Genomic DNA, 25370 nt, shown 5'->3' on the forward strand with positions numbered 1-25370 from the left:
CTCCATATAAATTCTCCTGCTCTGTGATAGTCTCAGGGTTCTGTTTGAAGCACAGAGATAGAAAAAAACCTCTCCAAATCATAATTTACCATATATATTGCGATGTCTACCTAACATCTATATGCCAATTGCATATTGTGAACATAAGCGACTCAGGAGCTGCATATTATACAAAAAAAGGAAAAGAGTCATAGCTAGATAAATAGAAAATAGATACCAAATTTTATTAAATACAAATTAAACACACCATACAAAAATTATGTTTAAAAGAAGCAACGTATAGAGCAATCAAAAATAGGCCAGTAAATGTATATTGGGTTAGTGACAAAATATCGCCCAAGATAGTGAGTGCCAGCGGACCTGCAGCACAACTAGGGATGTAAAATCTTAATTGTCACATAAAAAGAAAAACAGAACACTGGATAGTGACTAGTTAGTATAGCTTAGGGTGGACAGAGTAACTGTCATAATCAGGCTCACAGGTGCAACCAGCTACCAGCGGCTGATTTATAAAGCATATCCACCCATTAAAGTGTACCAAACTAACAAACTCCAGCGGCAAAAGTATATCAGCTGACAAAGAAAGATAATAAATATACATGTGAAGTCACATAACATTACCCGTCATGGTGTAGTGCAGGGCGGCTGGGACTCTCCCCGACGTACGTTTCAGTACGAATGACCTTCCTCAGGGGGCGTGACTATTACTAGAAAGTGTCTCAGTATTTATATGCGTCCGAACTGATCACATGGTCAGAAGGCACCAATAGGAATAAGCTGGGCGCGCACCATCGCATCGCTGCCCATCACCGCACAGCGGCACCAAGAATCCGGACCCAGGTCACATGGGGCGGCCGGCGCCTGGCCGTCACCAAGCAACCTGGTACACGGAAGTCGGCACCGTCCCACGGCATGTTAGCAGACAGTGAAAAGGTACCGTGCGCGTCAGACTGCACCAGGGCTATAAAGAGATAATATATCGGCGTTTATACTGCAACCAGCAAGTGCTTTTTTCCGTGCTGCAGATACAACCATATAATATGTATTGAATCCAAAAAATGACACCCATTTTTTTTTTTTTTTTTTTTTTTAAACACAAAAAAAAAAAAAAAAAAAAAAAAAAAAAAAGGGGAGAAAAGAAGGGGGGGAAGGGGGAAGGGAGGGGGAAAGGGGAAAAGCGGAGGAACAATAGGGAACATAAGCTGTATATTATAAATATTACAGTAGAGATGTAGTCCGTTTCTTCCCACCACATATAGCATCGGGTAAATAGATTTTCCTAATAGATGGCATAATTCCAGCACAATTTCCGATGATGGAAAAAAGAGGAGCACTTTTCTTCCATCCAAGTAATGCCATTTGTAGTCATATGCGGAACAGATAAAGGTCATCACGTTAGGATGTAGTCCATTTCTTCCCTCCACATATGGCACCAGGTAAGTAGATTTTCCTAATACATGGCATGATTCCAGCACAAATCCCAATGCTGAAAAAACGGGGAGCACTCTTCTTCCATCCGAGTGATGCCATTTGTAGTCATATACGAAACAGATAAAATTCATCAAATAAGGATGTAGACCATTTCTTCCCTCCACATATAGCACCAGGTGAGTAGATTTTCCTAGTAGATGACATAATTCCAGCACAAATTCCAATGATGGAAAAAAGGGGAACACTTTTCTTCCATCCAAGTGATGCCATTTGTTGTCATATACGAAGCAGATAAAATTCATCACTTGAATTCAAAAAGAAAAAGACAACACAGTGAATAGAAACGAACAAATAAAATGAATAAAATAGCCATAAAATCAAATCAGTGACAGGACGGCGACAGGGACACATGCGGGCAAACACAGAAAAACCCTGGTTACAGGAATGAGGCGAACCCTTGTGACTCGTTTAACCCATTCGGGGACATTGTCCCCAGAATGGTGATCCATCTACATTCCTTTTGGGCTAATAGACGTTTAATGTCTCCACCACGGATACCACACTGGACATGCTGGATGCCCCTCACCATGAATGATTTAGGATTGCACTGATGGAATAGTTTGTAATGCCTGGGGATTGTCTTCAATATTGTCAGGTCAGCGACATTTGCCGCTGCCTGGATATCTCGTACATGTTCCCTTGTGCGTATTCTCAATTGGCGCGATGTCAAACCAATATAGATTTTGGGGCATCCACATGTCGCATAGTATATCACCTGAGTAGTGGCACATGTGATATACTGTTTGATGGAGAAATTTTTAGCACCGTCTACTGAAGAGAAGGTGGCTATTCTCAGAGTGTTTTTACAGGCCACACATGTCCCACATGGGAAACAGCCCTGTGGGGGGCCTCGGGATGTAAAAAAGCTCTTGGTCACCGGAACATAGTGACTTCGGACTAGGATATCGGCCAGATTCCGGCTCCGTCTAGCCGTCATGAGGGGATTTTCTGTCAGACATTTGGCCAAGACTGGATCAGTATGTAGGACATTCCAATGTCGCTGGAGGCATTCCCTCATTTGGCCCCATCGTCCATTGTAGGTAGAGATGAACCTAATGTGATCCTGTCCATCTTTCGTCCTTGCCTGAGAGTGCAAAAGCGCAGCACGATTGCTTTTTTTGGCCCGCACATAGCCCCTTCTGATGCTTCTGCCGCTGTACCCGCGCACCCGGAACCTATCAGTCAGGTCCGCGGCCTGCCGCTCAAACCCCTCCTCGGTAGAGCAAATTCGTCTTATCCGTAAAAACTGTCCCACCGGGATGGCCCTTATAGTGCTCCCCGGATGGCTGGATTTAGCATGTAGCAAAGCATTGACCGAGGTGGGCTTCCGATACACATCGGTCACCAATTGTAGATGTGCATTGGTAAAAATCTTGATGTCAAGGAAATCCACCTCGGTCCTGCTATATTTATAAGTCAATTTGATGTTAAAGACATTTATATTCAAGCCATCCATGAAGAGCTGCAGCTGCTGTTCATTACCTTGCCAAACAATAAATAAATCATCAATGTACCTTAGCCAGCACTGCACATGGTCCGCAGCCTGGGCGCCCTCCCCGCCGAAAACGCCCCTCTCCCAGAACCCCAGAAAGAGGTTAGCGAAAGAAGGCGCACAGGCCGCCCCCATGGCAGTGCCGCACTTCTGAAGGTAGAAGATGTCACGGAAAACAAAAAAATTATGGGACAGAACAAACTGCAGCAATTCAAGGATGAGGTCACATAAGGGGCCATCCCAGTTACTATTGGAGAGGAAAAAGCGACAGGCCTCAAGACCATCGTGATGCCGGATGCACGTGTACAGCGACTCCACATCAGCAGTAACCAGTATCATGTCTTGATCAAGTGACATGCCATCAATTCTGGCAAGGACATCCATTGTATCCCGGGCATAGGAGGGCAGAGATTCCACAAGCGGTCTCAGGTAATAATCTATAAATTTGCATACAGGTTCACATAGCCCTCCTATGCCCGACACAATGGGTCGACCAGGTGGGTCGGAGGGGTCCTTATGGATCTTTGGTATAAAATATATAGTGGGGATCCTTGGGAATTTAGTTAATAGTCCCTCCAAAACCTTTTTGGGGATAATCCCCTTCTCAAATGCCTGGTATAGGACCATTTCTAATTCAGTGGAAAAAGTCAATAGGGGATTATGATCCAAGCGTTGATAGGTTTTTTTATCTTTTAACTGCCTGGATGCCTCTCTCTCATATAGATGTTGTGGCCAAATGACTATGTTTCCCCCTTTGTCAGCCGGCTTGATAACTATATCATTATAGTTCTTTAATTCATTTAGGGCCCTGCGTTGTAGGTTGGTGAGATTGTCATTGCCCCATGTTTCTGATATACGTCTAAAGTCGTCCATGACCAGTCTAGTGAAAATATCAACTGCTGGGCAGGCTGACAAAGGGGGGAAACGGGTGGACCGTGGATATATAGAGTGAGGGAACATACCTGAACCAGTGGGTTCCTGTTCGTTTAGTAATTCCTCAAGGGCATTTAAGGCTTCTTCTTCTGCTTGGTCAGTGTTAGATTGTTCACCCATACCCTTCGTGTGTAATTTTCTAAGGATCAACTTTCTCGAAAAGAGAAAGAGATCCTTTATAGCTGTAAAAGAGTCATAATTATTTACAGGGGAAAAGGTTAGACCTTTAGAAAGAACCTCAATCTGTGGTGGAGTAAGTATGTGATTAGATAGGTTGATTACCTGAAGATGACTGTTTTTATTTCTCTTATCCTGTTTATTTAGTTGTGTGATCTTTCGTTTGGTCACCTGGGTTTCCTTATTGGGGAACATATTTATGGGTTCTGACACTGCCATAGTTGGCTTAGAAGAATCTTCACTAGATGCATAGGATGTCATAGATATAGATTTTGATCCAGACCTTCTCCTAGGTCCTCGTCTTATTTGACGTGCTTTACGGTTCCATCTGTATACAGTGTTGGTCTGCTTATCGCTTATATCCCTCTGAAATTTCGTAGTTTTTAGCGTACATATCTCCTTTTCCCATTTTTGGAACTCACTATCCATTTCACAATTCAATGCCTGTAATTCAGCCTCTGACAAGTCTTGTTTTTTGGCCCGCACATAGCCCCTTCTGATGCTTCTGCCGCTGTACCCGCGCACCCGGAACCTATCAGTCAGGTCCGCGGCCTGCCGCTCAAACCCCTCCTCGGTAGAGCAAATTCGTCTTATCCGTAAAAACTGTCCCACCGGGATGGCCCTTATAGTGCTCCCCGGATGGCTGGATTTAGCATGTAGCAAAGCATTGACCGAGGTGGGCTTCCGATACACATCGGTCACCAATTGTAGATGTGCATTGGTAAAAATCTTGATGTCAAGGAAATCCACCTCGGTCCTGCTATATTTATAAGTCAATTTGATGTTAAAGACATTTATATTCAAGCCATCCATGAAGAGCTGCAGCTGCTGTTCATTACCTTGCCAAACAATAAATAAATCATCAATGTACCTTAGCCAGCACTGCACATGGTCCGCAGCCTGGGCGCCCTCCCCGCCGAAAACGCCCCTCTCCCAGAACCCCAGAAAGAGGTTAGCGAAAGAAGGCGCACAGGCCGCCCCCATGGCAGTGCCGCACTTCTGAAGGTAGAAGATGTCACGGAAAACAAAAAAATTATGGGACAGAACAAACTGCAGCAATTCAAGGATGAGGTCACATAAGGGGCCATCCCAGTTACTATTGGAGAGGAAAAAGCGACAGGCCTCAAGACCATCGTGATGCCGGATGCACGTGTACAGCGACTCCACATCAGCAGTAACCAGTATCATGTCTTGATCAAGTGACATGCCATCAATTCTGGCAAGGACATCCATTGTATCCCGGGCATAGGAGGGCAGAGATTCCACAAGCGGTCTCAGGTAATAATCTATAAATTTGCATACAGGTTCACATAGCCCTCCTATGCCCGACACAATGGGTCGACCAGGTGGGTCGGAGGGGTCCTTATGGATCTTTGGTATAAAATATATAGTGGGGATCCTTGGGAATTTAGTTAATAGTCCCTCCAAAACCTTTTTGGGGATAATCCCCTTCTCAAATGCCTGGTATAGGACCATTTCTAATTCAGTGGAAAAAGTCAATAGGGGATTATGATCCAAGCGTTGATAGGTTTTTTTATCTTTTAACTGCCTGGATGCCTCTCTCTCATATAGATGTTGTGGCCAAATGACTATGTTTCCCCCTTTGTCAGCCGGCTTGATAACTATATCATTATAGTTCTTTAATTCATTTAGGGCCCTGCGTTGTAGGTTGGTGAGATTGTCATTGCCCCATGTTTCTGATATACGTCTAAAGTCGTCCATGACCAGTCTAGTGAAAATATCAACTGCTGGGCAGGCTGACAAAGGGGGGAAACGGGTGGACCGTGGATATATAGAGTGAGGGAACATACCTGAACCAGTGGGTTCCTGTTCGTTTAGTAATTCCTCAAGGGCATTTAAGGCTTCTTCTTCTGCTTGGTCAGTGTTAGATTGTTCACCCATACCCTTCGTGTGTAATTTTCTAAGGATCAACTTTCTCGAAAAGAGAAAGAGATCCTTTATAGCTGTAAAAGAGTCATAATTATTTACAGGGGAAAAGGTTAGACCTTTAGAAAGAACCTCAATCTGTGGTGGAGTAAGTATGTGATTAGATAGGTTGATTACCTGAAGATGACTGTTTTTATTTCTCTTATCCTGTTTATTTAGTTGTGTGATCTTTCGTTTGGTCACCTGGGTTTCCTTATTGGGGAACATATTTATGGGTTCTGACACTGCCATAGTTGGCTTAGAAGAATCTTCACTAGATGCATAGGATGTCATAGATATAGATTTTGATCCAGACCTTCTCCTAGGTCCTCGTCTTATTTGACGTGCTTTACGGTTCCATCTGTATACAGTGTTGGTCTGCTTATCGCTTATATCCCTCTGAAATTTCGTAGTTTTTAGCGTACATATCTCCTTTTCCCATTTTTGGAACTCACTATCCATTTCACAATTCAATGCCTGTAATTCAGCCTCTGACAAGTCTTGTTTCAGATTATTTTGGACTATTTCGATCTCCTTGTCCAGATCCTCTATTGTATCCTTGTTTAATTGGGCCAAAAGTTCCATATATCCCCTTGAGCATATATTGGCACAATCTTCCCATTTTTGCCGAAAAACTATGTCCTCCACTTCAAATGAGGGGAACACCTGGACTCTAAGGCCTCTTGGTGTGAGGCCAAAAAAAGCAATCGTGCTGCGCTTTTGCACTCTCAGGCAAGGACGAAAGATGGACAGGATCACATTAGGTTCATCTCTACCTACAATGGACGATGGGGCCAAATGAGGGAATGCCTCCAGCGACATTGGAATGTCCTACATACTGATCCAGTCTTGGCCAAATGTCTGACAGAAAATCCCCTCATGACGGCTAGACGGAGCCGGAATCTGGCCGATATCCTAGTCCGAAGTCACTATGTTCCGGTGACCAAGAGCTTTTTTACATCCCGAGGCCCCCCACAGGGCTGTTTCCCATGTGGGACATGTGTGGCCTGTAAAAACACTCTGAGAATAGCCACCTTCTCTTCAGTAGACGGTGCTAAAAATTTCTCCATCAAACAGTATATCACATGTGCCACTACTCAGGTGATATACTATGCGACATGTGGATGCCCCAAAATCTATATTGGTTTGACATCGCGCCAATTGAGAATACGCACAAGGGAACATGTACGAGATATCCAGGCAGCGGCAAATGTCGCTGACCTGACAATATTGAAGACAATCCCCAGGCATTACAAACTATTCCATCAGTGCAATCCTAAATCATTCATGGTGAGGGGCATCCAGCATGTCCAGTGTGGTATCCGTGGTGGAGACATTAAACGTCTATTAGCCCAAAAGGAATGTAGATGGATCACCATTCTGGGGACAATGTCCCCGAATGGGTTAAACGAGTCACAAGGGTTCGCCTCATTCCTGTAACCTGGGTTTTTCTGTGTTTGCCCGCATGTGTCCCTGTCGCCGTCCTGTCACTGATTTGATTTTATGGCTATTTTATTCATTTTATTTGTTCGTTTCTATTCACTGTGTTGTCTTTTTCTTTTTGAATTCAAGTGATGAATTTTATCTGCTTCGTATATGACAACAAATGGCATCACTTGGATGGAAGAAAAGTGTTCCCCTTTTTTCCATCATTGGAATTTGTGCTGGAATTATGTCATCTACTAGGAAAATCTACTCACCTGGTGCTATATGTGGAGGGAAGAAATGGTCTACATCCTTATTTGATGAATTTTATCTGTTTCGTATATGACTACAAATGGCATCACTCGGATGGAAGAAGAGTGCTCCCCGTTTTTTCAGCATTGGGATTTGTGCTGGAATCATGCCATGTATTAGGAAAATCTACTTACCTGGTGCCATATGTGGAGGGAAGAAATGGACTACATCCTAACGTGATGACCTTTATCTGTTCCGCATATGACTACAAATGGCATTACTTGGATGGAAGAAAAGTGCTCCTCTTTTTTCCATCATCGGAAATTGTGCTGGAATTATGCCATCTATTAGGAAAATCTATTTACCCGATGCTATATGTGGTGGGAAGAAACGGACTACATCTCTACTGTAATATTTATAATATACAGCTTATGTTCCCTATTGTTCCTCCGCTTTTCCCCTTTCCCCCTCCCTTCCCCCTTCCCCCCCTTCTTTTCTCCCCTTTTTTTTTTTTTTTTTTTTTTTTTTTTTGTGTTTAAAAAAAAAAAAAAAAAAAAAAAAAAAAAAAAAAAAAATGGGTGTCATTTTTTGGATTCAATACATATTATATGGTTGTATCTGCAGCACGGAAAAAAGCACTTGCTGGTTGCAGTATAAACGCCGATATATTATCTCTTTATAGCCCTGGTGCAGTCTGACGCGCACGGTACCTTTTCACTGTCTGCTAACATGCCGTGGGACGGTGCCGACTTCCGTGTACCAGGTTGCTTGGTGACGGCCAGGCGCCGGCCGCCCCATGTGACCTGGGTCCGGATTCTTGGTGCCGCTGTGCGGTGATGGGCAGCGATGCGATGGTGCGCGCCCAGCTTATTCCTATTGGTGCCTTCTGACCATGTGATCAGTTCGGACGCATATAAATACTGAGACACTTTCTAGTAATAGTCACGCCCCCTGAGGAAGGTCATTCGTACTGAAACGTACGTCGGGGAGAGTCCCAGCCGCCCTGCACTACACCATGACGGGTAATGTTATGTGACTTCACATGTATATTTATTATCTTTCTTTGTCAGCTGATATACTTTTGCCGCTGGAGTTTGTTAGTTTGGTACACTTTAATGGGTGGATATGCTTTATAAATCAGCCGCTGGTAGCTGGTTGCACCTGTGAGCCTGATTATGACAGTTACTCTGTCCACCCTAAGCTATACTAACTAGTCACTATCCAGTGTTCTGTTTTTCTTTTTATGTGACAATTAAGATTTTACATCCCTAGTTGTGCTGCAGGTCCGCTGGCACTCACTATCTTGGGCGATATTTTGTCACTAACCCAATATACATTTACTGGCCTATTTTTGATTGCTCTATACGTTGCTTCTTTTAAACATAATTTTTGTATGGTGTGTTTAATTTGTATTTAATAAAATTTGGTATCTATTTTCTATTTATCTAGCTATGACTCTTTTCCTTTTTTTGTATAATTTGAAGCACAGAGAGCATCATGAAGACCAAGGAACACAACAAGTAGGTCTGTGATACTGTTGTGGAGAGGTTTAAAGCCGGATTTGAATACAAAATGATTTCCAAAACTTTAAACATCCCAAGGAACACTGTGCAAGCGATCATATTGAAGTTGAAGGAGTATCATACCACTGCAAATCTACCAAGACCCGGCCGTCCCTCTAAACTTTCATCTCAAACAAGGAGAAGACTGATCAGAGATGGAGCCAAGAGGCCCATGATCACTCTGGATGAACTGCAGAGATCTACAGCTGAGGTGGGACAGTCTGTCCATAGGACAACAATCAGTCGTACATTGCACAAATCTGGCCTTTATGAAAGAGCGGCAAGAAGAAAGCCATTTCTCAAAGATATCCATAAAAAGTGTTGTTTAAAGTTTGCAACAAGCCACCTGGGAGACACACCAAACATGTGGAAGAAGGTGCTCTGGTCAGATGAAACCAAAATCGAACTTTTTGGCAACAATGCCAAACGATATGTTTGGCGTAAAGGCAACACAGCTCATCACCCTGAACACATCATCCCCACTGTCAAACATGGTGGTGGCAGCATCGTGGTTTGGGCCTGCTTTTCTTCAGCAGAGACAGGGAAGATAGTTAAAATTTATGGCAAGATGGATGGAGCCAAATACAGGACCATTCTTGAAGAAAACCTGTTGGAATCTGCAAAAGACCTGAGACTGGGACGGAGGTTTGTCTTCCAACAAGACAATGATCCCAAACATAAAGCAAAATCTGCAATGGAATGGTTCACAAATAAACGTATCCAGGTGTTAGAATGGCCAAGTCAAAGTCCAGACCTCAATCCAATCGAGAAAAAATGTGGAAAGAGCTGAAAACTGCTGTTCACAAACGATCACCATCAAACCTCACTGAGCTTGAGCTGTTTGCCAAGGAAGAAAGGGCAAGAATTTCAGTCTCTCGATGTACAAAACTGATAGAGACATACCCCAAGCGACTTGCAGCTGTAATCGCAGCAAAAGGTGGCGCAACAAAGTATTAAGTTAAAGGGGCTGAATAATAATATTGCACGCCCCACTTTTTAGTTTTTGAATTTCCACAAAAATTTAAAAATAACCAATAAATTTCTTTCAATTTCACAATTGTGTTCCACTTGTTGTTGATTCTTCACCAAAAATGTACATTTGGTATCTTTATGTTTGAAGCATGATATGTGGGAAAAGGTTGAAAAGTTTCAGGGGGCCGAATACTTTCGCAAGGCACTGTAAAAGACTCCTGTCCACAGACTCAATTAATCAGTCAGATTCTAACCTCTACAACATGGGCAAGACCAAAGAGCTTTATAAGGATGTCAGGGACAAGATCATAGAACCTGCACAAAGCTGGAATGGGCTACAAAACCATACGTAAGACTCTGGGTAAGGAGGAGACAACTGTTGGTGCAATAGTAAGAAAATAGAAGAAATACAAAATGACTGTCAATTGACATCGATCTGTGGCACCATGCAAAATCTCACCTCGTGGGGTATCCTTGATCATGAGGAAGGTGAGAGATCAGCCTAAAACTACATGGGGAGAACTTGTTAATGATCTCAAGGCAGCTGGGACCACAGTCACCAAAAAAACATTGGTAACAAATAAACACATGGATGATTCTGTGAGTGATTGGGAGAAGGTGCTGTGGTCAGATGAGACAAAAATTGAGGTCTTTGGCCTTAACTCAACTTGCCGTGTTTGGAGGAAGAGAAATGCTGCCTATTAACCAAAGAACACTGTCCCCACTGTCAGGCGTGGAGGTGGAAACATTTTGTTTTGAGGGTCTTTCTCTGTTAATGGCACAGGACTACTTCACCCCATCAATGGGAGAATAGATGGAGCCATGTACTGTAAAATCCTGAGTGCCAACCTCCTTCCATCCACCAGGACATTAAAAATGGGACGGGGCTGGGTCTTCCAGCAAGACAATGACCCAAAACATACAGCCAAGGCAACAAAGGAGTGGCTCAAAAAGAAGCACATTAAGGTCATAGAGTGGCCTAGCCAGTCTCCAGACCTTAATCCATAGAAAACTTATGGAGGGAGTTGAAGCTCCGAGTTGTCAAGCAACAGCCTCAAAATCTTAATGATTTAGAGATGATCTGTAAAGAGGAGTGGACCAAAATTTCTCCTGACATGTGCCCAAACCTCATCATCAACTACAAAAACGTCTGACTGCTGTGCTTGCCAACAAATTTTTTGCCACCAAGTATTAGGTCTTGTTTGCCAGAGGGATCAAATACTTATTTCTTACTGCAAAGTGCAAATAAATTTATATACTGTAATTTATACAATGTGATTTTCTGGATTTTATTTTTGATATTCTATCTCTCAATGTTAAAATTAACCTACCCTTAAAATGATAGACTGTTCAGGTCTTTGTCAGTGGTCAAACTTACAAAATCAGCAAGGGATCAAATACTTATTTTCCCCACTGTACATTAAATTCAGGCCACACAGATCTGCAATACACATATATGCTCTTGATTGTGTGTGTGTGTACATCCACCTTCTGGAATAGTGGAAGGTCATATATGAGATTGGCCAATCTGTATTTAAAGAAGCACTCCTCCTTTCATCCAAGTTTTTGTCTTACTAATATACAGTATTGCAGTCATCACATTATATAGCACTGTGTACTTACAATTGCTCATTTTGGCTTTCTAACCAGCTAATTCTTCTCTTTACTCTGTGGTATGTAGAAACAGGAAGTCTCTTGTCCCTGCATTTATAATTTCCTGACCCAGCTGCTCCCTCCTCCCCGACAGGGACTTTTGCAGTCACTCATGACTCATGCAGGGAAAATTGACCTCCTCTTTCTACATAGACCTAATGGAAAAGAGATGAATTATCTGGGTTGAAAGGCAAAATTAGCACTTGTAGGTACACAGTGCTGTGTAATATGATGAGAGCAATATATTAAGAGGATACACATTTTAAAGGGAGTGCTTTATTATAGTCACAATATGGAGAACTGTAACCACACTCAAAAAATTGTCCTTATCATTCGTGGTTGCATGTAGACTAGAGTATATCATGGACCTGCTGCTTAAAGATAATCCCGAAGTATCAGCTTAAAGAACGTCATGGGAAAGCTGATGGTTCCATGATGTTACACTGGAGATGATGCCTCATAATCCCTATTTTGTATAAGTAGTAAAGCATGTTGTGCTGTTTTCACTTAATAACTCCTAGTAATGTGTCTCTGTGTTAACCAAATTAACGATGGGGAAATCTACATAATGGAACAAATTTAAGTAAAATCCCATTAATTTTAGACTTTGCTTATTTTCTTGCTTTTTTTTGTAATGCATTGATTCATGGTCTTATTTGCAGCAATATATTACTGCTCCCTATTATCTTACAATGGATTTTCCTTAAACTTTATTCTCTTTATTTGTATATCTTCTATATTTTTTATTGAAAAAAGTAAAACCATCAGTTCCTATTATACTACATTTCACGATCCTGCCACTCACTGTGTCCTAGGGACGCAGTGAGTGACAGTTCAGCCGCCCTATGGATAGCGATATTATGCCGGGTCAATATTGTGAGTGACAGCTCAACCGCCATAGGGATAGCGGTATCGTGCCGGGCTGTCAGTATTGTGAGTGACAGCTCAGCCACCCTATGGATAGCGGTGTCATGCCGGGCTGTCAGTATTGTGAGTGACAGCTCAGCCGCCCTATAAATAGCAGTGTTGTGACAGGCTGTCATTATTGTGAGTGACAGCTCAGCCACCCTATGGATAGCGGTGTCATGCCGGGCTGGAAGTATTGTGATAGCTCAGCCGCCCTATGGATAGCGGTGTCGTGCCGGTCTGTCAGTATTGTGAGTGACAGCTCAGCCACCCTATAGCATGCAGGGAGGTGCTGGGCTGTCAGTATTGTGAGTGACAGCTCAGCCACCCTATGGATAGCGGTGTCGTGCCGGGCTGTCAGTATTGTGAGTGACAGCTCAGCGCCCTATGGACACCGGTGTCGTGCCGGGCTGTCAGTTTTGTGAGTGACAGCTCAGCGCCCTATGGACACCGGTGTCGTGCCGGGCTGTCAGTTTTGTGAGTGACAGCTCAGGCACCCTATGGATAGCGGTGTCATGCCGGGCTGTCAGTATTGTGAGTGACAGCTCAGCCGCCCTATGGACACCGGTGTCGTGCCGGGCTGTCAGTTTTGTGAGTGACAGCTCAGGCGCCCTATGGATAACGGTGTCGTGCCGGGCTGTCAGTATTGTGAGTGACAGCTCAGCCGCCCTATAGTATGCAGGGAGGTGCTGGGCTTTCACTATGGCTATAGCATTGCCCACCATCTCAATCTGGTCGTCCTACTGGGTTTCCTCCAGGTGTCACCCCTTCTGGGTGATTACCTGGCTATTTAGCTGGCTGATGATTGTCGGAACATTGCCAGTTGTAGCTTTGATCGGTGGTGTGTGCTTTGAGCTGTGTTCTATGATTCTGATCTTCGTTGCCTGACCTCGGACTTTGCCTTTGACTATCCATCTTATTCCTATGTCTCTGACGTACTCTCCTGGCATTTGACCTCTGACTTCGTGACTTCATTGCCTTGTCCATGAGAAGTGCCGTTTACAAGCGTCACACTAAACATGCCAAACTGCCTTCTGCATTGTGTGGGCATATTGCTCCTGCCTTTTTAGTAAAATTAGAAGACCATCAGGCAGCCTCCAATCGTTATCATTGTGAGCGTACCTGTGTGTATGTGCATGCATTGCATACCGTAAATGAAGCGCCCCTTAAAGCAATCTATTTGTAAAAGATCTTGTGCCTGAAAGTTTTTTTTTTAAGTTAAAAAAAGCAATACTTACAGAAACTTATCTCCAACATCCTTCACTGCTCCCGTTCTGACACTGACCTTGTCCCCCACAGTTATTACTTCCTGTCCACTTCTTGACACCCAAAAAAATGTCAGTCAGTCCATCACTAACTGAAGTGGGTCCCCACTGTAGACAGTGATTGGCATTTCCTGTGTCTCCAGGAACCAGAAACGGTGAGAACCTGGAGCGACGAAGGTTTGGATGGTGGGTATTGCTTCATCTAAGTATTTTTAACTCATCCTGAGCCATAGGTAAACATTTTGACCTGCTGGACAACCCCTTTAAGCTTTGGCTTACAGATCTTTGTTGTGCCTCAGGGAGATTATGATGGGAACACTACAGCGGCTAGAGGATTAATCCTGATAACCGTATTATGCAGTGGAATTATATTTTAGTAAATCAGGATTACGCTCTTGATTAGAATGCCGGCCACGGTAGTGGGGTATATAAAACATGACTTCTACTAAAACATGTTCTATGTCTATCCTGATCCGAATATTACTGCTGGTCACTTGTAGGTCCATACTGGCGGTTCTTTACTAGGACTGATGCTTCCTATTGTGAGACCTGCGGAGTGACATCAGGAGCTGGGTTCTGGTTAGAGTAGTAGATAATATCCATATTGATATATTGCACTACGGTTTATGCCTGGATTGACTTGAATAGCAGTAATGGGACATGATTCTTACCGGAGACGGCTTCATTCAGTGAGCGCCCTACTCTGCTGACAGCTACATTTCATACAGTAGGAATTATCTTGGTGTTTCCGGATTAAGTCGTTCACCAGGACATAATAGCTGTGCAGTTTTTTCTACAAAAGCTTTGCTAGCATAAGACAAAAGAAGTTATATCCCTGTAAAGAATCTATGCTGGTGACAATGCAAACAGAACGCACACAGAATATCGAGTGACTAGAGGGCCATTACTACTGACACTGATAGGACCGTGAGATTCTGCGTGCAAGGCTTGAGTCACACAACGTATAAAAAATGGGTCTGTTTTACATGGGCGAGAATCGTAGAAATGTTCCCTGAACAGTGATCCATATGTCATCTGTGTGCAGTGCGAGGATACGATTTTTTTAAGCATCCGTGTGGCATCCGTATGGCGAGATCTTCTCGCCGGCTTGCAAAATGGACATATAATAGATCCATGGCCTCAAATATTCGTGAAAACACATATATATAGTCTACATATATATATGTATATATATATATATATATGTATATATATATATATATATATATGTGTATATATATATATATATATATATATATATATATATATATATATATATATATATATATATATACACAGTGCCTTGCAAAAATATTTGGCTCCCTGGAACTTTTCAACCTTTTCCCACATATCATTCTTCAAACATAGAGATACCAGATGTAAATTTTTGGTGAAGAATCAACAACAAGTGGAACACAATTGTGAAGTTGAACGAAATTTATTGCTTATTTTAAATTTTTTGTGGAAATTCAAAAACTGAAAAGTGGGGCGTGCAATATTATTCGGCCCCTTTACTTTCAGTGCAGCAAACTCGCTCCAGAAGTTCATTGTGGATCTTTGAATTATCCAATGTTGTCCTAAATGCCTAATAATGATAAATATAATCCACCTGTGTGTAATCAAGTCTCCGTATAAATTCTCCTGCTCTGTGATAGTCTCAGGGTTCTGTTTGAAGCACAGAGAGCATCATGAAGACCAAGAAACACAACAGGGAGATCCGTGATACTGTTGTGGAGAAGTGTAAAACCGGATTTGGATGCAAAATGATTTCCAAAACTTTAAACATCCCAAGGAGCACTGTGCAAGCGATCATATTGAAATGGAAGGAGTATCATACCACTGCAAATCTACCAAGTCCCGGCCGTCCCTCCAAACTTTCATCTCAAACAAGGAGAAGACTGATCAGAGATGCAGCCAAGAGGCCCATGATCACTCTGGATGAACTGAAGAGATCTACAGCTGAGGTGGGACGGTCTGTCCATAGGACAACAATCAGTCGTACACTGCACAAATCTGGCCTTTATGGAAGAGTGGAAAGAAGAACGCCATTTCTCAAAGATATCCATAAAAAGTGTTGTTTAACCCCTTAATGCCATATGACGTACTATCCCGTCGAGGTGACCTGGGACTTAATTCCCAGTGACGGGATAGTACGTCATATGCAATCGGCCGTGCTCACGGGGGGAGCGCGGCTGGGTGTCAGCTGACTATCGCAGCCCCCGGCACATTAACCCCTGGCACACTGCGATCAAACATGATCGCAGTGTTCCGGCGGTATAGGGAAGAATCGCGCAGGGAGGGGGCTCCCTGCGGGCTTCCCTGAGACCCCCGGAGCAACGCGATGTGATCGCTTTGCTCCGAGCGTCTCTTACCTCCTATCCCTGCAGGCCCCGGATCCAAAATGGCCGCGGGGCTGCATCTGGGTCCTGCAGCGATTACTTCCGGGTCCAGTGCAGGCGCTGGTATGCCTGCAGCGCTGTCAGTCAGATCGCTGATCTGACAGAGTGCTGTGCAAACTGTCAGATCAGCGATCTGTGATGTCCCCCCCTGGGAAAAAGTACAAAAGTAAAAAGAAAAAATTCCACATGTGTAAAAAAAATAAAAAATAAAAATTCCTAAATAAAGAAAAAAAATATATATTATTCCCATAAATACATTTCTTTATCTAAATAAAAAAAAAACAATAAAAGTACACATATTTAGTATCGCCGCGTCTGTAACGACCCAACCTATAAAACTGTCCCACTAGTTAACCCCTTCAGTGAACACCGTAAGAAAAAAAAAACGAGCCAAAAAACAACGCTTTATTATCATACCGCTGAACAAAAAGTGGAATAACACGCGATCAAAAAGATGGATATAAATAACCATGGTACAGCTGAAAACGTCATCTTGTCCCGCAAAAAACAAGCTGCCATACAGCATCATATGCAAAAAAATAAAAAAGTTATAGTCCTCAGAATAAAGCGATGCCAAAATAATTATTTTTTCTATAAAATAGCTTTTATCGTATAAAAGTGCCAAAACATAAAAAATGATATAAATGAGGTATCGCTGTAATCGTACTGACCCGTCGAATAAAACTGCTTATCAATTTTACCAAACGTGGAACGGTATAAACGCCTCCTCCAAAAGAAATTCATGAATAGCTGGTTTTTGGTAATTTGCCTCACAAAAATCGGAATAAAAAGCGATCAAAAAATGTCATGTGCCCGAAAATATTACCAATAAAAACGTCAACTCGTCTCGCAAAAAACAAGACCTCACATGACTCTGTGGACCAAAATATGGAAAAATTATAGGTCTCAAAATGTGGAGACGCAAAAACTTTTTTGCTATAAAAAGCGTCTTTTAGTGTGTGACAGCTGCCAATCATAAAAATCCGATGTAAAAAAACGCTATAAAAGTAAATCAAACCCCCCTTCATCACCCCTTTAGTTAGGGAAAAATAATAAAATTAAAAAAAATGTATTTATTTCCATTTTCCCATTAGGATTAGGGCTAGGGTTAGGGTTAGGGCTAGGGTTAGGGCTAGGAATAGGGTTAGGGCTAGGGTTAGGGCTAGGAATAGGGTTAGGGCTAGGGCTAGGGTTAAGCTTATTGCTAGGGTTAGGGCTAGGGTTAGTGTTAGGGCTAGGGTTAGGGCTAGGGTTAGGGTTGGGGCGAGGGTTGGAGCTAAAGTTAGGGTTAGGGTTGGGGCTAAAGTTAGGGTTAGGGTTGGGGCTAAAGTTAGGGTTAGGGTTGGGGCTAAAGTTAGGGTTAGGGTTTGGATTACATTTATGGTTGGGATTAGGGTTAGGGGTGTGTCGGTTAGGGGTCTGGTTAGGGTTACCGTTGGGATTAGGGTTAGGGGTGTGTTTGGATTAGGGTTTCAGGTAGAATTGGGGAGTTTCCACTGTTCAGGCACATCAGGGGCTCTCCAAATGCAACCTGGCGTCCCATCTCAATTCCAGCCAATTCTGCGTTGAAAAAGTAAAACAGTGCTCCTTCCCTTCCAAGCTCTCCCGTGCGCCCAAACAGGGGTTTACCCCAACATATGGGGTATCAGCGTACTCGGAACAAATTGGACAACAACTTTTGGGGGGCTAAAAATCATTTTTCTGGGAAAAAAAAGATTTTTTATTTTAACGGCTCTGCGTTGTAAACTGTAGTGAAACACTTGGGGGTTCAAAGTTCTCACAACATATTTAGATAAGTTCCTTGGGAGGCCTAGTTTCCAATATGGGGTCACTTGTGGGGGGTTTGTATTGTTTGGGTACATCAGGGGCTCTGCAAATGCAACGTGACGCCTGCAGACCAATCCATCTAAGTCTGCATTCCAAATGGCGCTCCTTCCCTTCCGAGCTCTGCCATGCGCCCAAACAGTGGTTTCCCCCCCCCCACATATGGGGTATCAGCGTACTCAGGACAAATTGGACAACAACTTTTGAGGTCCAATTTCTCCTGTTACCCTTGGGAAAATACAAAACTGGGGGCTAATAATTAATTTTTGTGGAAAAATTTTTTTTTTTTATTTTCACGGCTCTGCGTTATAAACTGTAGTGAAACACTTGGGGGTTCAAAGTTCTCACAACACGTCTAGATAAGTTCCTTGGGAGGTCTAGTTTCCAATATGGGGTCACTTCTTGGGGGTTTCTACTGTTTGGGTACATCAGGGGCTCTGCAAATGCAACGTGACGCCTGCAGACCAATCCATCTAAGTCTGCATTCCAAACGGTGCTCCTTCCCTTCCGAGCTCTGCCATGCACCCAAACAGTGGTTCCCCCCACATACAGGGTATCAGCGTACTCAGGACAAATTGGACAACAACTTTTGGGGTTCAATTTCTCCTGTTACCCTTGGGAAAATACAAAACTGGGGGCTAATAAATCATTTTTGTGAAAAAAAAAAGGAATTTTTATTTTCACGGCTCTGCGTTATAAACTGTAGTGAAACACTTGGGGCTTGAAAGCTCTCAAAACACATCTAGATAAGTTCCTTAGGGGGTCTACTTTCCAAAATGGTGTCACTTGTGGGGGGTTTTAATGTTTAGGCACATCAGGGGCTCTCCAAACACGACATGGTGTCCCATCTTAATTCAAGTCAATTTTGCATTGAAAAGTTAAACGGCGCTCCTTCCCTTCCGAGATCTGCCATGCGCCCAAACAGTCATTTACCCCCACATATGGTGTATCAGCGTACTCAGGACAAATTGCACAACAATTTTTGGGATCCAATTTCTTCTCTTACCCTTGGAAAAATAAAAAATTGGGGGCGAAAAGATCATTTTTGTAAAAAAATATGATTTTTTATTTTTACGGCTCTCTATTATAAACTTCTGTGAAGCACTTGGTGGGTCAAAGTGCTCACCACACATCTAGATAAGTTCCTTAGGGGGTCTACTTTCCAAAATGGTGTCACTTGTGGGGTGTTTCAATGTTTACGCACATCAGGGGCTCTCCAAACGCAACATGGCGTCCCATCTCAATTCCAGTCAATTTTGCATTGAAAAGTAAAATGGCGCTCCTTTCCTTCCGAGCTCTGCCATGCGCCCAAACAGTGGTTTACCCCCACATATGGGGTATCAGCGCACTCAGGACAAATTGTACAACAACTTTTGGGGTCCATTTTCTCCTGTTACCCTTGGTAAAATAAAACAAATTGGAGCTGAAATAAATTGTGTGAAAAAAAGTTAAATGTTCATTTTTATTTAAACATTCCAAAAATTCCTGTGAAACACCTGAAGGGTTAATAAACTTCTTGAATGTGGTTTTGAGCACCTTGAGGGGTGCAGTTTTTAGAATGGTGTCACACTTGGGTATTTTCTAGCGTATAGACCCCTCAAAATGACTTCAAATGAGATGTGGTCCCTAAAAAAAAAAATGGTGTTGTAAAAATGAGAAATTGCTGGTTAACTTTTAACCCTTATAACTCCCTAACAAAAATAAATTTGGGTTCCAAAATTGTGCTGATGTAAAGTAGACATGTGGGAAATGTTACTTATTAAGTATTTTGCGTGACATATCTCTGTGATTTAAGGGCATAAAAATTCAAAGTTGGAAAATTGTGAAATTTTCAACATTTTCACCAAATTTCCATTTTTTTTCACAAATAAACGCACGTTATATCGAATAAATTTTACCACTATCATGAAGTACAATGTGTCACGAGAAAACAATGTCAGAATCGCCAAGATCCGTTGAAGCGTTCCAGAATTATAATCTCATAAAGAGACAGTGGTCAGAATTGTAAAAATTGGCCCGGTCATTAACGTGCTAACCACCCTCGGGGCTTAAGGGGTTAAAGTTTGCAACAAGCCACCTGGGAGACACACCAAACATGTGGAGGAAGGTGCTCTCGTCAGAAAAAACCAAAATCAAACTTTTTGGCAACAATGCCAAACGATATGTTTGGCGTAAAGGCAACACAGCTCATCACCCTGAACACACCATCCCCACTGTCAAACATGGTGGTGGCAGCATGATGGTTTGGGCCTGCTTTTCTTCAGCAAGGACTTGGAAGATGGTTAAAATTGATGGGAAGATGGATGGAGCCAAATACATGACCATTCTTGAAGAAAATCTGTTGGAGTCTGCAAAAGACCTGAGACTGGGACGGAGATTTGTCTTCCTACAAGACAATAATCCCAAACATAAAGCAAAATATACAATGAAATGATTCACAAATAAACGTATCCAGGTGTTAGAATGTCAAAGTCCAGACCTTAATCCAATCGAGAATCTGTGGAAAGAGCTGAAAACTGTTGCTCACAAATGATCTCCATCAAACCTCATTGAGCTCAAGCTGTTTGCCAAGGAAGAATGGGCAAGAATTTCAGTCTCTCGATATACAAAGCTGATAGAGACATACCCCAAGCGACTTATAGCTGTAATCGCAGCAAAAGGTGGCGCAACAAAGTATTAAGTTAAAGGGGCCGAATAATATTGCACGCCCCACTTTTCAGTTTTTGAATTTCCACAAAAATATAAATAAGCAATAAATTTCTTTCAACTTCACAATTGTGTTCCACTTGTTGTTGATTGAAAAAGTTGAAAAGTTCCAGGGAGCCCAATTGTTGGCATCTGTAAAATCATTACAGAACCCGACAGGATATGCACTTAGCCTCTCTCTTCCCACTGCCCTGTAGCGGTGGAATATGGGGTAATAAGGGGTAATGTCACCTTGCTATTGTAAGGTGACATTAACCCCTTTCTGTCATTAGACGTACTATTCCGTCCATGTGGGGTGGGCCCTACTTCCCAAGGACGGAATAGTACGTCATACGCGATCAGCCGCGCTCACGGGGGGAGCGCGGCCGATCGCGGCCGGGTGTCAGCTGCATATCGCAGCTGACATCCGGCACTATGTGCCAGGAGCGGTCACGGACCGCCCCCGGCACATTAACCCCCGGCACACCGCGATCAAACATGATCGCGATGTGCCGGCGGTGCAGGGAAGCATCGCGCAGGGAGGGGGCTCCCTGCGGGCTTCCCTGAGCCCCCCGCAGCAACGCGATGTGATCGCGTTGCTGCGAGGGTCTTACCTCCCTCCCTGCCTGCTCCAGACCCGGATCCAAGATGGCCGCGGATCCGGGTCCTGCAGGGAGGGAGGTGGCTTCACAGAAGCCTGCTCAGAGCAGGCACTGTGAAACAGCCTGCACTTCTCGCAGATCGGTGATCTGTCAGAGTGCTATGCAAACTGACAGATCAACGATCTGTATTGTCCCCCCCTGGGGCAAAGTAAAAAAGTAAAAAAAATTTTTTCCAATTGTGTAAAAAAAAAAAAAAAAAAAAAAATATTCCAAAATAATGGAAAAAAAAAAAAAAATTATTCCCATAAATACATTTCTTTATCTAAATAAAATAAAAAAAACAATAAAAGTACACATATTTAGTATCGCCGCGTCCGTAACGACCCGACCTATAAAACTGGCCCACTAGTTAACCCCTTCAGTAAACACCGTAAGAAAAAAAAAAAAAAAACGAGGCAAAAAACAACGCTTTATTATCATACCGCCGAACAAAAAGTGGAATAACACGCGATCAAAAAGACTGATATAAATAACCATGGTACCGCTGAAAACGTCATCTTGTCCCGCAAAAAACGAGCCGCCATACAGCATCATCAGCAAAAAAATAAAAAAGTTATAGTCCTGAGAATAAAGCGATACCAAAATAATTATTTTTTCTATAAAATAGTTTTTATCGTATAAAAGCGCCAAAACATAAAAAAAATGATATAAATGAGATATCGCTGTAATCGTACTGACCCGACGAATAAAACTGCTTTATCAATTTTACCAAACGAGGAACGGTATAAACGCCTCCCCAAAAAGAAATTCATGAATAGCTGGTTTTTGATCACTCTGCCTCACAAAAATCGGAATAAAAAGCGATAAAAAAATGTCACGTGTCCGAAAATGTGACCAATAAAAACGTCAACGCATCCCGCAAAAAACAAGATCTCACATGACTCTGTGGACTCAAATATGGAAAAATTACAGCTCTCAAAATGTGGTAACAAAAAAAATATTTTTTGCAATGAAAAGCGTCTTTCAGTGTGTGACGTCTCTCAATCATAAAAATCCGCTAAAAAACCCGCTATAAAAGTAAATCAAACCCCCCTTCATCACCCCCTTAGTTAGGGAAAAATAAAAAAATTAAAAAATGTATTTATTTCCATTTTCCCATTAGGGTTAGGGTTAGGGCTAGAGTTAGGACTAGAGTTAGGGCTAGGGTTATTGCTAGGGTTGGGGCTAGGGTTGGGGCTAGGGTTGGGGCTACAGTTAGGGTTGGGTCTAAAGATAGGGTTAGGGTTTGGATTACATTTACGGTTGGGAATAGGGTTGGGTGTGTCTGGGTTAGAGGAGTGGTTAGGGTTACTGTTGGGATTAGGGTAAGGGGTGTGTTTGGATTAGGGTTTCAGTTATAATTGGGGGGTTTCCACTGTTCGGGCACATCAGGGGCTTTCCAAACGGGATATGGCATCCGATCTGAATTCCAGCCAATTCTGCGTTGAAAAAGGAAAACAGTGCTCCTTCCCTTCCGAGCTCTCCCGTGTGCCCAAACAGGGGTTTACCCCAACATATGGGGTATCAGCGTACTCAGGACAAATTGGACATCATCTTTTGGGGTCCAATTTCTCCTGCTACCCTTGGGAAAATACAAAACTGGGGGCCAAAAAATAAGTTTTGTGGGAAAAAAAAGATTTTTTATTTTCACGGCTCTGCGTTGTAAACTGTAGTGAAACACTTGGGGGTTCAAAGTTCTCACAACACATCTAGATAAGTTCCTTGGGGGGTCTAATTTCCGATATGGGGTCACTTGTGGGGGGTTTGTACTGTTTGGGTACATCAGGGGCTCTGCAAATGCAACGTGACGCCTGCAGACCAATCCATTTAAGTCTGCATTCCAAATGGCGCTTCTTCCCTTCCGAGCTCTGTCATGCGCCCAAACAGTGGTTCCCCCCCACATATGGGGTATCAGCATACTCAGGACAAATTAGACAACAACTTTTTGGGTCCAATTTATCCTGATACCCTTGTGAAAATACAAAACTGGGGGCTAAAAAAATCATTTTTGTGAAAAAAAAAAAGAATTTTTATTTTCACGGCTCTGCGTTATAAACTGTAGTGAAACACTTGGGGGTTCAAAGTTCTCACAACACATCTAGATAAGTTCCTTGGGGGGTCTAGTTTCCAATATGGAGTCACTTGTGGGGGGTTTGTACTGTTTGGGTACATCAGGGGCTCTGCAAATGCAACGTGACGCCTGCAGACCAATCCATTTAAGTCTGCATTCCAAATGGCGCTCCTTCCCTTCCGAGCTCTGTCATGCGCCCAAACAGTGGTTCCTCCCCACATATCGGGTATCAGCATACTCAGGACAAATTGGACAACAAATTTTGGGGTCCAATTTATCCTGTTACCCTTGTGAAAATACAAAACTGTGGGCTAAAAAATCATTTTTGTGAAAAAAAAAAAAGAATTTATTTTCACGGCTCTGCGTTATAAACTGTAGTGAAACACTTGGGGGTTCAAAGCTCTCAAAACACATCTAGATAAGTTCCTTAGGGGGTCTACTTTCCAAAATGGTGTCACTTGTGGGGGTTTTTAATGTTTAGGCACATCAGTGGCTCTCCAAACGCGACATGGCATCCCATCTTAATTCCAGTCAATTTTGCATTGAAAAGTAAAATAGCGCTCCTTCCCTTCCGAGCTCTGCTATGCGCCCAAACAGTGGTTTACCCCCACATATGGGGTATCATCGTACTCAGGACAAATTGCACAACAACTTTTGTGCTCTAATTTCTTCTCTTACCCTTGGGGAAATAAAAAAATGGGGGCGAAAAGATCATTTTTGTGAAAAAATATGATTTTTTATTTTTACGGCTCTGCATTATAAACTTCTGTGAAGCACTTGTTGGGTCAAAGTGCTCACCACACATCTAGATAAGTTCCTTAGGGGGTCTACTTTCCAAAATGGTGTCACTTGTGGGGGGTTTCAATGTTTAGGCACATCAGGAGCTCTCCAAACGCAACATGACGTCCCATCTCAATTCCAGTCAATTTTGCATTGAAAAGTCAAATGGCGCTCCTTCCCTTCCGAGCTCTGCCCTGCGCCCAAACAATGGTTTACACCCACATATGGGGTATCAGCGTACTCAGGACAAATTGCACAACAATTTTTGGGGTCCAATTTTCTTCTCTTACCCTTGGGAAAATAAAAAATTGGGGGCGAAAAGATCATTTTTGTGAAAAAATATGATTTTTTATTTTTACGGCTCTGCATTATAAACTTCTGTGAAGCACTTGTTGGGTCAAAGTGCTCACCACACATCTAGATAAGTTCCTTAGGGGGTCTACTTTCCAAAATGGTGTCACTTGTGGGGGGTTTCAATGTTTAGGCACATCAGGAGCTCTCCAAACGCAACATGACGTCCCATCTCAATTCCAGTCAATTTTGCATTGAAAAGTCAAATGGCGCTCCTTCCCTTCCGAGCTCTGCCCTGCGCCCAAACAATGGTTTACACCCACATATGGGGTATCAGCGTACTCAGGACAAATTGCACAACAATTTTTGGGGTCCAATTTTCTTCTCTTACCCTTGGGAAAATAAAAAATTGGGGGCGAAAAGATCATTTTTGTGAAAAAATATGATTTTTTATTTTTACGGCTCTGCATTATAAACTTCTGTGAAGCACTTGTTGGGTCAAAGTGCTCACCACACATCTAGATAAGTTCCTTAGGGGGTCTACTTTCCAAAATGGTGTCACTTGTGGGGGGTTTCAATGTTTAGGCACATCAGGGGCTCTCCAAATGCAACATGGCGTCCCATC

At 42.8% G+C, this 25370-nt stretch overlaps 1 protein-coding gene across 2 annotated transcripts in view; it reads left to right on the forward strand.

Moving 5' to 3' along the window:
- Positions 1-25370, forward strand: part of FAM124A (family with sequence similarity 124 member A) — a 104965-nt gene that overhangs the window by 23356 nt on the left and 56239 nt on the right. The window lies entirely within an intron of this gene.

The sequence above is a fragment of the Ranitomeya variabilis genome, chromosome 3 (assembly GCF_051348905.1).
Source record: "Ranitomeya variabilis isolate aRanVar5 chromosome 3, aRanVar5.hap1, whole genome shotgun sequence".
In the NCBI taxonomy this organism is placed as follows: Eukaryota; Metazoa; Chordata; class Amphibia; order Anura; family Dendrobatidae; genus Ranitomeya; species Ranitomeya variabilis.